This window comes from Cyanistes caeruleus, chromosome 1, assembly GCF_971803275.1.
Source record: "Cyanistes caeruleus chromosome 1, bCyaCae1.hap1.1, whole genome shotgun sequence".
NCBI classification, from domain to species: Eukaryota; Metazoa; Chordata; class Aves; order Passeriformes; family Paridae; genus Cyanistes; species Cyanistes caeruleus.
Window position 1 is genome coordinate 42031768 of NC_141701.1, and position 14925 is coordinate 42046692.

The 14925-nt window shown below is 39.8% G+C and overlaps 1 pseudogene; it reads right to left on the bottom strand.

Annotated features, from left to right (window-relative positions):
- Nucleotides 1-14925, bottom strand: part of LOC147655457 (chloride channel protein B-like) — a 76389-nt pseudogene that overhangs the window by 11975 nt on the left and 49489 nt on the right.

Consider the following 14925-nt stretch of genomic DNA (forward strand, 5'->3'; position numbering starts at 1 on the left):
AATAGCTCTTTTTTTCAGATTTGGTCTCATAGAAATTAGGCAGAAGCATAACTCTTATCTTTTCCCACTGGAGGAGGATCTGGAGCCACAGTCTAGAGCAGCCAAGACAAAAGAGAGCCAAGGGACCTCCCGACAACTCCTCAATATGCATTTACAGCCTCATACTGTTTCTCTGGCAGAAACGGCCTGGGAAGGGAGGCAGTGGTCCTATCCTCAGGTCACTCTGAAGAATGAATTCCACCTAGCCAGGAGGGCATGTCATTGAAGGCATGACATTTATAGCTCTCAGCAGACTCAGGGCTAACACATTCATAACAGCTCAGCTCAGCTGCAGTCACTGGGGGGCAACAGGGGAGGCATTTCAGCTGCAGTGCAAAAGAATAGCCTGTTTTGTTCTGATGTGCAAGTATCATTACTACTGTGGGAGAAATGAAGGGGGCCAGCCAGTCCCTCAACCCACTGCACTGCACACAGTAAGTTGATCATCCCCATCAATGCATCAAGTTCAACAGCCACACGTTCCTCAAACTGAACTCTGCAAGGGTTTCCCAGGCATGCACAGACCTCTGACTGTGGCAAAGTGTCAAATGTATTACTCTAAGGAGATCTTTGTTTTGGAAACTTGCTTCTCAGCTACAGATTGCTTCCTCTTTAACAATTTTAAAGCCAAGAAGTTTTCTTTAGTAGTTGATTTTGTTCTTATTTTCTACTGCTTGCTCAGCTGGGGAAGATAACAGCTTCAGATTTAGGTCACCCATGGAAAAATGTGTTTGGTGATCTCATTTTGATCTCCAGTGGGTAAACATCCAGATCACAAAGAGCAGGAGAAAAATCTAGCCCCACTAGGCAGATCTGGAAGAGAGGGGGAGGCATGTCTGTGATTTTATTAATAAAATTGGAAAATCTGTGTGCTACAGGCCAACACTAAGGTGCATTTGTAGGCCCATGCAAATTCCAGCCAACATCACTTGGCCACCGTCCTTGCTTTTGTAAGAACTGGCACTGACCTTTTCTTTTCAAAGGGTCAGAATCATTCATATGTGTTATGAAACATAACAACGATTCATCCATGTGCAGCAACTTTCATTGTTACCAAGTGTGGCCAGGTACTGAATAACTTCTACATTTGGACCAAATTTACAGCGTTTTATCCATTCTTATTTCATGAGAAAAAAATGGTACAAAAGAACATAAAAATGAGAATCATTAAAAAATTATGAGCTGCCACTGCCTTCATGCAAGCTTAGCAGATTGTTTCTTTCCCTTCATTAACTTGTTACTCCATTCTTTTTAATAACAATATTTTAGTTCCAGAGGGAAAAAAAAATCCAGCAACCGTATTTGAGAATCAATAATTACATCCAAGGCAACTCTCAACAAAAACATCAAGGCAATTAATTTTTACATCTTCCCCAAGACACCCTTTTAAGATATGTCAGGCAAACCACATATACTCCACTTTAACATTATTGATGTACAAAATGGGTAAATAACTTGCCATTTTCATGCTGTGGTCATGTCATGCCCGTATGGGATTTCCTTGGGTCTCATAGGGTAAGAGGTTGAACAGCACCCTTCTCCTTAAAGGAGTTCACAGCATTTGTCATCGTGGTCTTAAGAGTTACGTGCTGCAAGAGCTGTAATTTTATGAGTAAGATGGAAAACCTAAACCCTAACTGCTTCTGGTCATGAATACACAAATTCCATGACACATTACTGGAGATTTGTTTCAGAGGATGACTGCAGGGCATTCCATTCCCAGTGTTGGTGAGAACAGCAGAACAGCAAAGTCACCTGTGGTCCCTGCTGGGGACGAGGCAGTCAGAATTCATCATGAAAGTCCTCAAGCCACTAGGCAAACACTGGAGCAAGAAGGGGTGTTGTCAGAGCGCCCCAGAACACAATCCTTGCTCCCAGACAACCTCTTCGTATGTGTTTCACTGGAGTGAGGTACCAACTAGCCAAAAAAGCTGTTTGATTCTTCTTTGTCAACCATTTATAATACTATCTTGGTTTTATTCAAAACAGTCTAACAACAGCTCATTTATGCTGTGACAGGGAAACAAACTTCTTCCTTCATCTCTTTAAAATGCTCCAGCAGAATGTATCATGGAAGAGCTCTGAGGCTTGAGAAAACCACAAGCCTAACAGAATTTTCAGGGAGCATCAGCATTTCTCTACAGGCATCTCTCTTTGGAGTGTCCTAGTATCAGCCTTCCTTTCCCCCTTTCTGCTTCCTCCAACACCAATTTGCTCTGCATTATAAAGCACAACAGTATTTACATGAACTCTGCATATGCCTCAGCAGCCTGGGCCTGTAAAGTGAATTTTAAAGGAACTTTAGCTGTAGCTGTTGCTAGTGTGCTTTCTAGTTTTATTGCTGTGAACAGCTGAGAACTAAAAAATCACACTAGTTTATGCTCTGTAATATCTTCAGACTGGTACACACTGCAGACTATCACTCAGAAATTTAGGTTTTAGGGCCTTAGCACATTTTGTATTCATTATGTTTATGATAACATCACTGTGAGGAAACAAGTATAATGCATCATACACAAGTATACAATACTGCACTTACTGATGTCATTACTCCTCCAGGCCACTGAAACCCGAACAATTCCCACTGTACAATTCTCATTGCAAGCAGATATTTGTCTTCCTAAAAGGTTTATACAAACTGTTTCACTTGTCACTGAAGCAAGTTCACAGTTTTTGTTAAATATTCACTCAGCTGCTGTTAGTTCATCCTTGAAAATTTGTTAAAAAGTAGGCAAATGGGCAAGTCCTAATCAAATCTCCACCAATGATGCACAGGTAGTTTTTTCCACCATCCACAATGACAGAAAAAAATACTTTTATCCTTATTTGCTGACAGGTAGGTCCAAGTGTCATGCAGTTAAGGTGATAAAACAAGTGGATAAAAAAAGAACTCTGTACAAGAAAAGATGTAGAATACTACAGCCATTCAGGACAAATGAAACCATGAAAATTATGGAAAATTATAATATTACAAAACAAAACTGTCCATGTGTTTTTACTACATGTGTCCAGTTTTATTGTTGTTGGAAGCTGAATTCATAGGACTTTGCTGTATGAACTCCAATGCAGTAGGAGGTGCATATGCATCTTCTCTTTTCCTCTAGGATACTCAAGGTGGAAATTAAGTCACTGCCTCTCCCACTCATGACCCACCATTCAAAGGACAGTCTTAATATCCCTTCCTAAAAGGATGAATTCACTCTTGCTGTCATATGAAATATAGTACTACAAATACTTCATTTATCAGGAGATTTTATATGCCTTTTGAGTGTGCCCCATATGGCAAGGATTCCTTTAGTCTGATTCTTGTTTACCCTAGCATGTTACTTCCAGTGACTTTGTTGCTTATCTTGTCTGTAATATGATTTATGTTAACTCATTTCCTGTAAAAGCATACACTAATAAAATGAAAAAAAAAAAATGTGGAGAAAGAGCTGGCCAGCTTTGAATTGGCATGGGAAATGTCATGAGTAACTGGATTCAAATCCTTTTAAATTACTGTTTCAGTGAACCTTTAAGGCTCTGAAGGGCATTTTTCCCTTTTTCTGCTGTTCCCAGAAGATCATTTCATAGTTGCTGCTTCCATAAATTTCTGATGCAATAGATGACCTTGTGCTAGAAAGGATCTGGGTCCTTTCTTTAAAGGACACCTGCTTTTCATGCTAAAGGAAAAAAAAGTTTTGTATATATCTCAAATAATCTTCACAAATAGATGCTTAAAGAAAAAAGAAAAGTTGATAAATAGACAGAAGCATCACATGACATCAATTTGCTAGCATTTTTACCTTTTAATAGCTCCCTGGAACACCTCTGCATGTTCTAGCTTGGGCCTGCAAACCACTGGGAGACGGCCATGACTTGTATTTGCAAGAAGTCAAGGTAAGGAGGCAATGTTTTCCTTCAGGTGGAGGGCTCTGACAGCAGGCTCCATGACATCCCTGGCAGAGGACAATTCCAGGTTCAACCTGAAAGACACAAAGCAGACAGCTAAAAGTTTACTTAGTAAACAGGAAATGGCATACTGCGCCACGTTAGCATTTGACGAGTTTATAATGTGTTAGTAAATTACTTCAAGATGGAAATCAATCTGCTTTATTTGCAAATGTAAAAAAAAAAAAAATTAATTACCCAATAAAAGTGCTTATCAAGCACTGCCTTGCTTTGTGTGACATACGTGATAAACTCTACCATATGCATGACTTGGTCATCCTAGGCAGGATGTTGTAAGACCCATTTATCAATTTGCATGACTGTTCATGTTAAAAAAGGGTTTTTAATCTGAGCTGAAATCCTCTGGAATTCTGGATGATATCAAATAGATTAAAGTTAATCACTTTGGAGAAATTCAGGCGTATGCTTATCATTGCAATAGGGTTGGTTTTTTGCAGCGGTAGCAACTAGAAAAATTTCCCTTTCAAAGATAGCTGACAAATCATATACAAATTCTTTCTAACAATTTTCAGGTTCTAGACAAAGTTTCAGGAAATATGAACATACACAACTGAAAAACGTGTACCCACTATTTCTGATACCTGGGTGAAATGGAAAATAAAGATACTTTCTGCAAGATTTAAGAGTAATTTCTATGGAATTATAGTAGGCCAGAATCTTACAACTGAAATCAATGAACTGCTCTAGTTATAAGCTTGTTTTATAGTTTATATTTTTTTAAAAAGCCCATTAATTATTCTGACTATCATCTGGACATACCATAAGCCAGAACCTCCTGGTCAGACACAGGCTGACACAAACCACAGGCAGAGACAACTGGAGCATACATTTGCCCACATCCTGTTTTACCATGGTACCTTTCATCCCTGTGGTAAAAGTAACTCTTTCCATATGTTATTAATTATTGTCCTCCCTCCTGACAGACACGAGGTTGTTTTTTCAAGCCAATTATTCTGATGATTTGTTATATGAGCACCTGCCTAAGAGTAAATGAGCTGAGAAGACAATGCACTTCACACATGGCACCTACAAAACTGAGACAAGCTTCTTCTTCTAAACTGGGATGGATTTAAATGAATCCCAAAAGAGAATAGTCTTATGTGCATCAAAACACGTCATACCCATCCCCAATTATATGAGACAGACTGCAAGCAATGAACATTTGGAACATCTTATTACAGAGCCGGGACCAAGAACACCAATTTATGGAAAAAATGAACCTCTCTGAACTGCATTTTGTTTCTGAGTTAAAATGAGCAAATTACCTTGCAAATCAAAGTGTCTGGGTGCAGAATTTAGTATCAACTACTGAAAATGAAATTTTAAAATCCCCAAGAGATGAGTATTTTTCATTCTTAACCTCACTGAATGCTAACAATTAATGAAGCACAAGTGCTGAAACTCAAAGGGAACCATAGATGCTGACAAGCTGCTGTCAGAACTGTGCCACTGTGGCTGCTTGTTATATAAAACACTCCACCAAAGGAATTTCATTGTTCCTAAATGAGTAGATTCCTGTTCATCCTCTGCCTTTCCATTTCCATAGGCCAGATAAAAATCTGTGTTTGCCTGCCTTAAGCTTTGTCTAGAAATATGATAGACCTAGCATAGTGAACACAATGTGAAAACATGATTAATGATAATAGCTACTTCCTGAGTCACGTGAACTATGTACAAACCCCAAATGGTTTTTAAATAAAAGTAATGTGAGTACTGTTTAATTCCAGCAATTTCTAGAGTGTATTTCTTAGCAGAGTGTAGATTTTCAGTCTTCACAGCTTCACAGTTTTTCTCTATTGCATGGAAAGTAAATATTCTAAGTTACTGCAGGAACTTATGAAATATCCTTATGTTTTGTCAAATCAGCCACTTAAAAAATGTAAGGGATATATCATTATATGCTTCTGTGACCTTGGTTTTGTCTAGGATTATAGAGTGTGTGTATTGCCTACATCCACTATCCACCTTGCATTATCATCAGTGAGCTTTTGCAGAGGTAAGAGCACACTAAGGGCTGTGCTGATTCACTGCTCATCATCAGGGACATTTCTTTCATAAAGTCTTCTGTCTGTCGGTGTCAAGAATAACTTTGCTTTGGGGGTGTAGGAAGCAAGCAGGCGAAAGAGTTGTTTTATGAAAGACTGTTACAAGGGCAAGGAATCTTTAAAAAGAATTGGCTAAAGAAAGCTTTTATCAATATATTGCTTCTCAGGTAAACACCAAGCCAAACTGTAGTTGCACCTATAGGATCATAGGAATCAAGGATTGTTCAAGTCAGAAGGGATCTCAGCAATTCTCTGGACCAGCCTGCTACTGAAGGTGGACTCAACCATGAGCTCAGACAATGTGCTTGGCTGGTTCTGTCAGGTCTCAAAGACTCGCAAAGGATGAAGGCTGTGCAACCACCCCAGGCAGCCAGTGCCACTGTCCTCATGGTGGGAAGGTATTTCCTCATATCCAGTATGAACATCTCATTTCAACTTGTGCCATTTTTCCTTGTCCACCATGCCCCATTGTGGAGACCGTGGCTCCATGTCCTCAGTGATCTCCAGTAGTTATGGGGGTGAGGAGGAGGGGACACACTGTTGGGGGCCTCCAAAGCCACCTCATCTCCACGGTGAGCAAGCCCCAGTTGTGCATCCTCACAGCATGAGTGGTCCTGACCATTCCAGTTTGTCACCATCTACAGTTCTGTTGAAAGCACTCTCCACTGTCTCCTCCAAGTCATTTATGGAAATGTGAAACAGGCCAGTTCTAGTGATAGACCCTGCAGTGTTCCTCTAGTTAGGCCTCCAGACAGTGCACAACCCATTAATCAGCACCCTCTAAAGCAAACCACCCCAACAGGTATTTTACCATCTGGTTGTTCAGCCTCTAGACTGAACACATTGGATACAAGGATATGGTGCAAAACAGTGTCAAAAACCTTGCTAACCTTCACAGTCGCAAGCTTTGACCAAATGCCTCCCAAAGGACACTTTGCTCAGCTGGTGAGTGCCACTGATGCTGCATGCTTGTGTTGATGCAACAAAGCCTTGGTTTCAAAACACAGTTTCAAGCAAGGATATTTCATTTACCATGCTGAAAATGCCTTTGTATGGAATAATGAAGGGTACTTACATTTGGATTTTATCAAGTAGGTCTGTCTTACTTTAATAAATTTACCTCAAACAGAGAACTGTAGCCACACTACAGAAATAGATCCTGTGTAAATTTTTCTTTTATAGGACATGTGAGAACATTTTCTCCCAAAACATAATTCACTATCATAGCATAATGTGTTAAGGTATTAAGGCTATTTCACCAAAGTTATGATACCCAGGTTTCAGGTTGCTTTCAAGACCACATCCATGGGGCTGGATATAACATGGAACAAAGGCAATCTGCCTTATGATCTAACTAAAAGAGTCATTTGGTAAGAAGCCAATATCCCTGAATGGCAAACTGTCTTGAAATGATTCATGAAAATGTAGTTCAGACCCTGCTGCTATTAAATCCAATGGAAGTTTTCCCACTGAAATAAATTGTTAAGGATCTAACCATAACAGATCTAATCATAACATGGAGGTTTCCTTAGACAATCTGCAGTACAAGAGAACTTTTCTTCAAATAGATTTATTCCATATTTTATGTAAGTTTCTAATGAATAAAAGGACTTAAAGGTGGGTGGGAGAGAAGCATAATCCTAATTCAAACACATGACAAGGATTAAGGTACATGAGAACACAGGCAATGCTGCTTGCTTGGAATTATTCACAGACTTGCCTTCATCTGCTTTAGGCTGTTTCTCCCCTTTTTTTCTTTCTGCTCTGAGAATGTTTACCCATTGACTCGCCACAGGCCATCCTGCTCAGGACAGCCCTAGGCTTTATTTGGGCTTCTTGTAAACCACTGTTTTACTGCCCTGACTGACCACTGCATCTTGTATAAATAGTTCTCAGGAGGATGTTTTGGGGGTTGCTTAATACTTGTGGTTTTTTGTCTGAGTATGGTCAGAAGTTTGAGCAATAAAGAGGACTGGCTCATTAGCTAGGGGGAACATCTCAGGTTGGAGGACGGTAAAATTGCTAATCTGTGTTATGAACATTGGCAAGTATTAGAGTTATTCTGTTCTAGTCTCCACTATTCATGCATTTTCTGAGACTAGAAAGTTGTTTGTTTTTTAATACATTTCATTTTGCTGGAAAAATGGAGAATTCATTCTAATATTGAACAAGCCACACTGCTATGATGACCTGTAGCTGCTACTACATTATAAATATAGTTTATTTATTTATATTAGCTTTCTTACTATCTATCACCTTTAAGGTTACCCCACTGTGAACAAACTCACATCACAGGAAATTGCTTACATTTAAATACAAATTCTTTTCTTCCTTGCCTAAAAGTCATAAAAAAGATTTCTACATACTTGTCACAGGCCCTCCAATTTTCTTTTCAACGGGACATTTAGTGAAAACAAACTATGAAAAAGCTTATCCAAAAATTACATGCCAGTATGGATCTTGCTGTGTTACAGAATAGTACATATGTACTGCAAAAATGTTAATCATGTGCAGATGACTGAATTCAGTATTTTTGCAAGTAAGTTGTGTGAAAAAAAAAAAAAAGGGTTTTTTAACATGTTCATAGAATACCACTGAGATCAATAACGGGAAACAGAAAGGCCTATACATTTTCCTTACATTGGAAAAGAACACCACTTTAATTAAATTTAAAATTGATTTACTCCACTCAGTGCTAGCCCATGAAATGGACACATTTAAGCTGATTTAAAGTTAAATTAAGCCTATAAAATCTCTGTGTGCTTTGATGTAAGTGCATGCATGCTACTGATGCGCTTTTGTTTAATTAGCTCTATTGAAAATCACTCTTCACTGGAACTTTGCACGGCAGACCAAGCCTATGACTCCTTGCTGTCTGTATTTCAGTTGAACACTAAACTAAGTGAGAAATCCTTATGGTTAATTCAGGAGCCAGAAGTTTTGCAGGGTTCAGACTCCCTTCAGAATATCTACAAATATTTACATTGACTGTAAGACAACAAGCTTCCCAGCATCCCCTGATGCTGGCTCCCTCAATATCCTTAAATGAGGGGACATTTAGCTATTCAGTCTAAAGGCCTTTTGGTTTAACAGCACTTACTGTGAAATGTGTTGTTTGGGTTAGCTGAATGTCTCCCTGACACTTACTTCCCAGAGAGGATTTGAAAGTTATATATGTCTAGCAACTACCGTACACTAAAGAAAAATGGATTTCCACCAGGTCTCATAATCTGCTGGTAAATTGTCTATTTCTAATGCTTAAAAAATAGCAGAACAAAACAGAAACAGAAGTCAGAGATAAAAAGGTCTTTGTGTTTTGGAAAAAGAGATGCACTGGGGCAAGGAGGGGTGAGGGGTGGGAAAGATGGGGAAAATATTGAATGTTTGGAGATTTTCTTCCAAGAGTTTGCTTTTCTGTTCCTTTACCTCTTTTATCCTTCATTCTTATCGTTTTTTCCACCAGCACCATCAGTATAAAATTCTATTAAGTCAAAAGAACAGCAGCTTCTACCTACCTTGTATAGATGCAGTTGTTTATACCAGGGCATTTAGCTACAAATAAATGAATTAGGATGTGCATGTGGCCTTGGGATAAACACACAAAGGATCATGGAAGTGGATCCACATGCTTGCAGCAACTTAACCACTACAGCATCAACTCATCACATGCAAAACCCTAGGTAAAAAAACATAAAAGTCATAGTTCTTGAATCAGTTTTCACACTACAAGTCCAAAAACAAATCACAAATTGTAATTAGCAGCCTTCATTAGCCATGTCAGTATTTAAGGAAGTACAGGCATCTAGGTATTCAGAGCTATCAACAGTGCCTGCTCACTGCTTCCACCCAAACCTGAATGCATCTAAACTCAGTTGGCGTTTCTGTCCAGAACTGGCATTTCTCTGTGTGATTAGTAGCAGGTGTGGAAACATCTCATTTGCAACAAGCAGCTGTCTGGCACACATCTGGTCTCACCAGCTCTGCAAGTCTGATACAAGGAGCTGCACCACGGCCGTTGAAGTGTGGCATCCAGCAGACATCACCTGAAAAAGCCCACTTTTGGACTTCTACACTTTTGGTAGAAACATCAGAGAATCCAAGATGGGTTCTCACTTCAGCTGTGGGGATTATGAGCCCTCACCTTGGATCTCCAAGACAGAGGGGATGATGCAGCACCCAGGCTCTCAGGGGGCCAGGAGCAACCACCCTCCTGCCAAGGCTGCTCAGCTGAATGGTCAGGAGAGAAGGACCCCTGCAAGTAACGCAGAGCCAGCTCAAGAGAAAACACACATGAATGTGTATAAGTGTACACAGAAAGATCCAACGTCAGATTACCTATCTCAATGTCTAATGGGCTAACCCTGGAACACATTACTCGTTATTAATGTATTAAGAATGGCAGCAATTGCATACTATCCTTGTATTTTCCAAGTTATTATCTAAGCCTGTACTAATCCTTTCCAGAAACAAAAGGGTTAAGCTTGTGTTAAATCCATCTGCCCCAGCATTATAATCAGCCAGAGGCAAAGAAAGTAATTTCTCAATATTACGAGCTATCTAAATTCAAAGAAATATTTCAAACAAACTTCCATAGGAATGGAAAAGAGAGAAGTGAGAGAAGCGAGTAAATTGAGTGCTAAAATAAATGCCTCGTGATCTTGCTTATAACCAAACAAACAGGGAAATGCATCTTCTCTGGATGGAGCACTGCAGAGCAATTTTCAAGGGAAACTCACAAAGTACTAAGCTGGTTTGTGCAGTTTGAATGCAAAGACACGATGAGTTTCTTGCATATGTATGCCAAAAAACCTAGTCCAAACTGGAAAGAAGAGAGGAAATCTCCTATGAGACAGTTTTTATAAAGGCTTCATTCAGGGCCTCCACCCTCATGTACTGCACCAGCCACCTTAGATTTTCCACTCTCCCTGGTCCAAGAAAGCACCAACTAGTATATTAAAAGTTCTGGCTTGAAAATGTTTGGGAATGGACAGAGACAGCTGTATAAGTTTTAATAATCAGGCACAGATTATCAGTTGATGTTTTAGTCAAAATGGGTATTGAGATTTAGGTCTAATAGATTACAAAAGAAGTAAACTAAAGTAACACAGATGAAAAAAAATTATGAAAAAAATTTCAAATTTTTCAGTCCCACTGAGAATCAGACACTTTGTAGTGGAAAAGTATAGTCAGGTTATTAAAACACATCATTAGTTACCTAGAGATACAGATTACACCCTGTTTCCAGTCCAGTATATAGAGAGTTTTGACATTTTTAACTAGAATTTCAAGCAAAAGCACTTCTTGCAGCTGTAGAATCAACTTCCTTGGGAAAGGCATTTAATCCCTCAAACTTGAGCATTCCCTTTTCTAAAAGAAATAAATCCCTGTTGTATCTCTTTCACATTAGAAACTATAATTAACTTTTCATAAAAATACTTTGAGCTACAAATTTCTACAAACATTTTTAAAAAGGTCCCTTTAACTAACCCCCCTGCTTTCTACATATCATTCACATGCAGCACATGTGTTTTCCTCAGTTATGACTTAGAGCAAGGACCCTCCACTACAAGTGCAAAATGTGTTAAAAAAATTACCCTGGATGCTGCTGTTACTTTCTGCTCTTCCAGGAAATAAGTGGCTGTCTCTCTGCACCTGATAGTGTATTTATGGTGAGACATGGTCGATATATGCACCCACAATTCTGGGAACAGATTTTTTGTGTGTGTGACTTGCTTTCTCTTTCTCCTTCCTTCTTTCTCCCCAGCACTAGGATTCAGCTTCTTCAGGCTTTTTCTGTCTGATGTGGCTTTTGTGTCCCATTCACCTACTGTCAGAACTCCGTGTATTGAATGGCAGCAGCTAATTAAACTGCACTCATCTCTTTATGGCTTTTCATAAAATTACTCCACTCTGTGGTTTGTTTTTTTTGCCTTATTTCTCTTGTTGCTCTGTGTGCACACGGTGTAGTGAATAAAAAACCTGCCTTGTGATTGTGTGAAATAGCATTTAACACCTTCACAAAACTGGTATTTCTAAAAAGGGTATTTCATTTCTCAAACATGCTGAAATTCCTTGAACTTTTTTGTGCCATCTGTTTTCTTCTTTTTAAATAAATAACTCTTTTCATCATGGCAACCATTATGACAAGCTACCAAAATTTATGAGGACGTAGTAACACTCACAGGAGCAGAAAAAGTGACATATATATGTGAACAGCAAAGAGATTCTATTTCAGTTTAAGGTGAACTTGGAAGGAGTCCCCTGTGCCAGAATGAAGATGATATCCTTACATGCAACTCAGGAACACTGAGGTGTAACTATTACGTCAATGGATGTCTGTATTCCCACATCCAGCAAAGACCCCCAGGGGATTCCCAGCCTGCCTTGAACCAGACCCACCATTTCTTGAAGGAGTTCAAAGGGTTGTTCAATGACATCTTCATGAGATCAGCCGCACAGCTGGCTTTCTGGTGAGGTTGGCCAGCTCTAAGTGGAAACTGTCAGTATCTGCCAAATGGTGGCCAGACACCAGAACAGACTTTCCAATTAGTGGAATACCCCCATTTGATGGCTGGATGTGATTTTCCTGCGTGCGTATGTGCACGCTCCACCTGCGTGCTACCACATCTGAGGGCTGTGGTGATGCCCTTGCAGGGAGCCTGCAGTCCCAGGTGAACCAAAAGGGAGTCAGGCAGTCTCCTCCTCGCTGGGCCAGCAGAAGCCGTTTCAAGTTTCCCACAGCTGAAAATCACTGTGTGCAGGTTTTACGTAAGGGCCTGTTGGAGCCGGAGCGGCTCCCTTGCTGCCCACCAGTGAGCTGTGAAACACAGGTTATTAGTTCCAGATGCTGCTTCAGCGCCTTTCCTTCTGCAGAAAGTGCGCAGAAGTCACTTCTTTTGGTTTCTCAGGACTCCCCAGAAATAGAAAACACCACCAAAAGTCACTGTGGATTTGTTATCCCTCCCTCAACATCAGGCAGAAAGTCTTGTCCGTGAGCCAAAAGGGATCTGTGTTACACTCACCATGGACCTTACAGCCGATTCACAATGGACCTCACAGCAAGAGCCAGAGCCTCACATTAAGTACCAATCCATTGTCACTGCCTGTCTAATACATGCAGCAGGTGTGCCAGCTCCATGACAGTCCCATTCACACTCTAGCAGGAACCTTGTTTTGGACAGAAAAGAGAAGCGCCTCGTGACAGAAACCAGAGGAACACGTCAGCTGCTTCAAAATTCACTATACTTGACCTATGTCTTCATGCCTCCAAACTTCCACCCTAAGGCTTTAAAGAACTGCCTCAAGCCTTACAAACTTCTTATAAGTTGGTTTCTCTCAAAAATCTCTCTACAAAAAAGTAATTTTCTGTCATAGTCATGTCATAGTCATTTTCTATCACTTTTTAATTATAATAGAGGCAAATACTGTAGATGCAGCTTTTTGCCAGTTTATGGTATAACATTCCCTTGTAAATTCAAACCATTCTCTTCTTACCACACTGTGATCATAATCAATACATAATTTTGGTAGAACTCACCATTGACATTCTGCATATTTGGGGGTAAACAGGAATCCAGCTTTAATTGTTCAGGAAAAAAAAATGGGCCAATAGAGAAGCTGAGCCTGCAGTTTTCAGACATATCAGAGAATATAACTTCTTAAAGCCTTCTTAAAAACATTCCAGTGCAAAACATTTTGGGCTCATGGAAAGGTAATTGTGAAAATATACAGGCCCTGTGTAAATATTAAAGTATTTACGAGGTCCTTCAAGGATTTCAATCTGACAGATTGTTGGCTCATCTTCACTATCCCTGTATTCGTAACTTCTATTTTATATCCTTGGTTATGAGGACTGCAGTAAGTACCAGTGCACCTCCAAGGGCAGGAGGTCAGCAGTGTGCTGTAACTCAGCCTCCAGCCCTTCCAGTCAAAGGAGGGTGCTGCTGGCCAGGCCTCCAGCATCCCTGACCTCAGCCAGCTCCACACTTGCTCCTCACCCACCACTCTGTGGAAGCCTGCAGCTCCAAACCTGGAGGGCACAGCGCCAGCTCTCATCCTGGACACTTTAGGAAAGGGAATGGGTAAGATTGGGAAAGGTTTATTTTAGACTGGAGAAAGAGTTATATCTGTTAGTATTTACTCTAGCATGGGAAAGGCAATTTGTTTTATTTGTTCAGAGTCTGCTCTAAAAATAAACAGTAATGCAACTAGAATCTTGGGCTTCTTTTTATGGTTTCACCAATCTAAATAAATAAAATCGTTTTGATTCGTGTCCATACTGCCTTTAGGTAGTAGCTTCATTAAATAGTCAACATGAGAGCAGGTAAAAAACCATCTTCTAGAATTCACAAGAAATTTTTCCTTTACATAAGGCCTTTTGTTTAAGAAATTGACAATACTTGGCAAAGACAACAGACGCTGAGAGCCACATGAGACATGGAGGCATTGTTTTCCCTTTTGTAACTGAGAATATTGAAAAATGAATTGGTTTGGCCAAAGCAATGTGAGAAAATGAGGCAGGCCTGAGAACAGAACTCCTCCTGTTTTCCTCCTTATAGCTTTCCTCTCCCTGTCTTCTTTGAATATTCACAATACTACCATTAAACTGTTTGCATGTGACTTTTTTTCCTAATAGATTTGGACACTGAAATCACTTAATGAAAACTTTGAAATTTGGGGTGAAATTTAACAGTAGAAAACAGTGTATCTGTTCTCTGAGGATTAAAGCTAAAAAGAAAGGCCTGTTAGTTCATCTCTGTAGCTCATTCAGTGTCACTGAGTTTTGGGTTTTTTTTCCAAAACTCCTATAAAGAGAGACAATCAGGCCTGAAAACTACAGAGCTAAGCAGCCTTGTTTACCACCACCTATCAGAAAAGCATGCCTCCATAA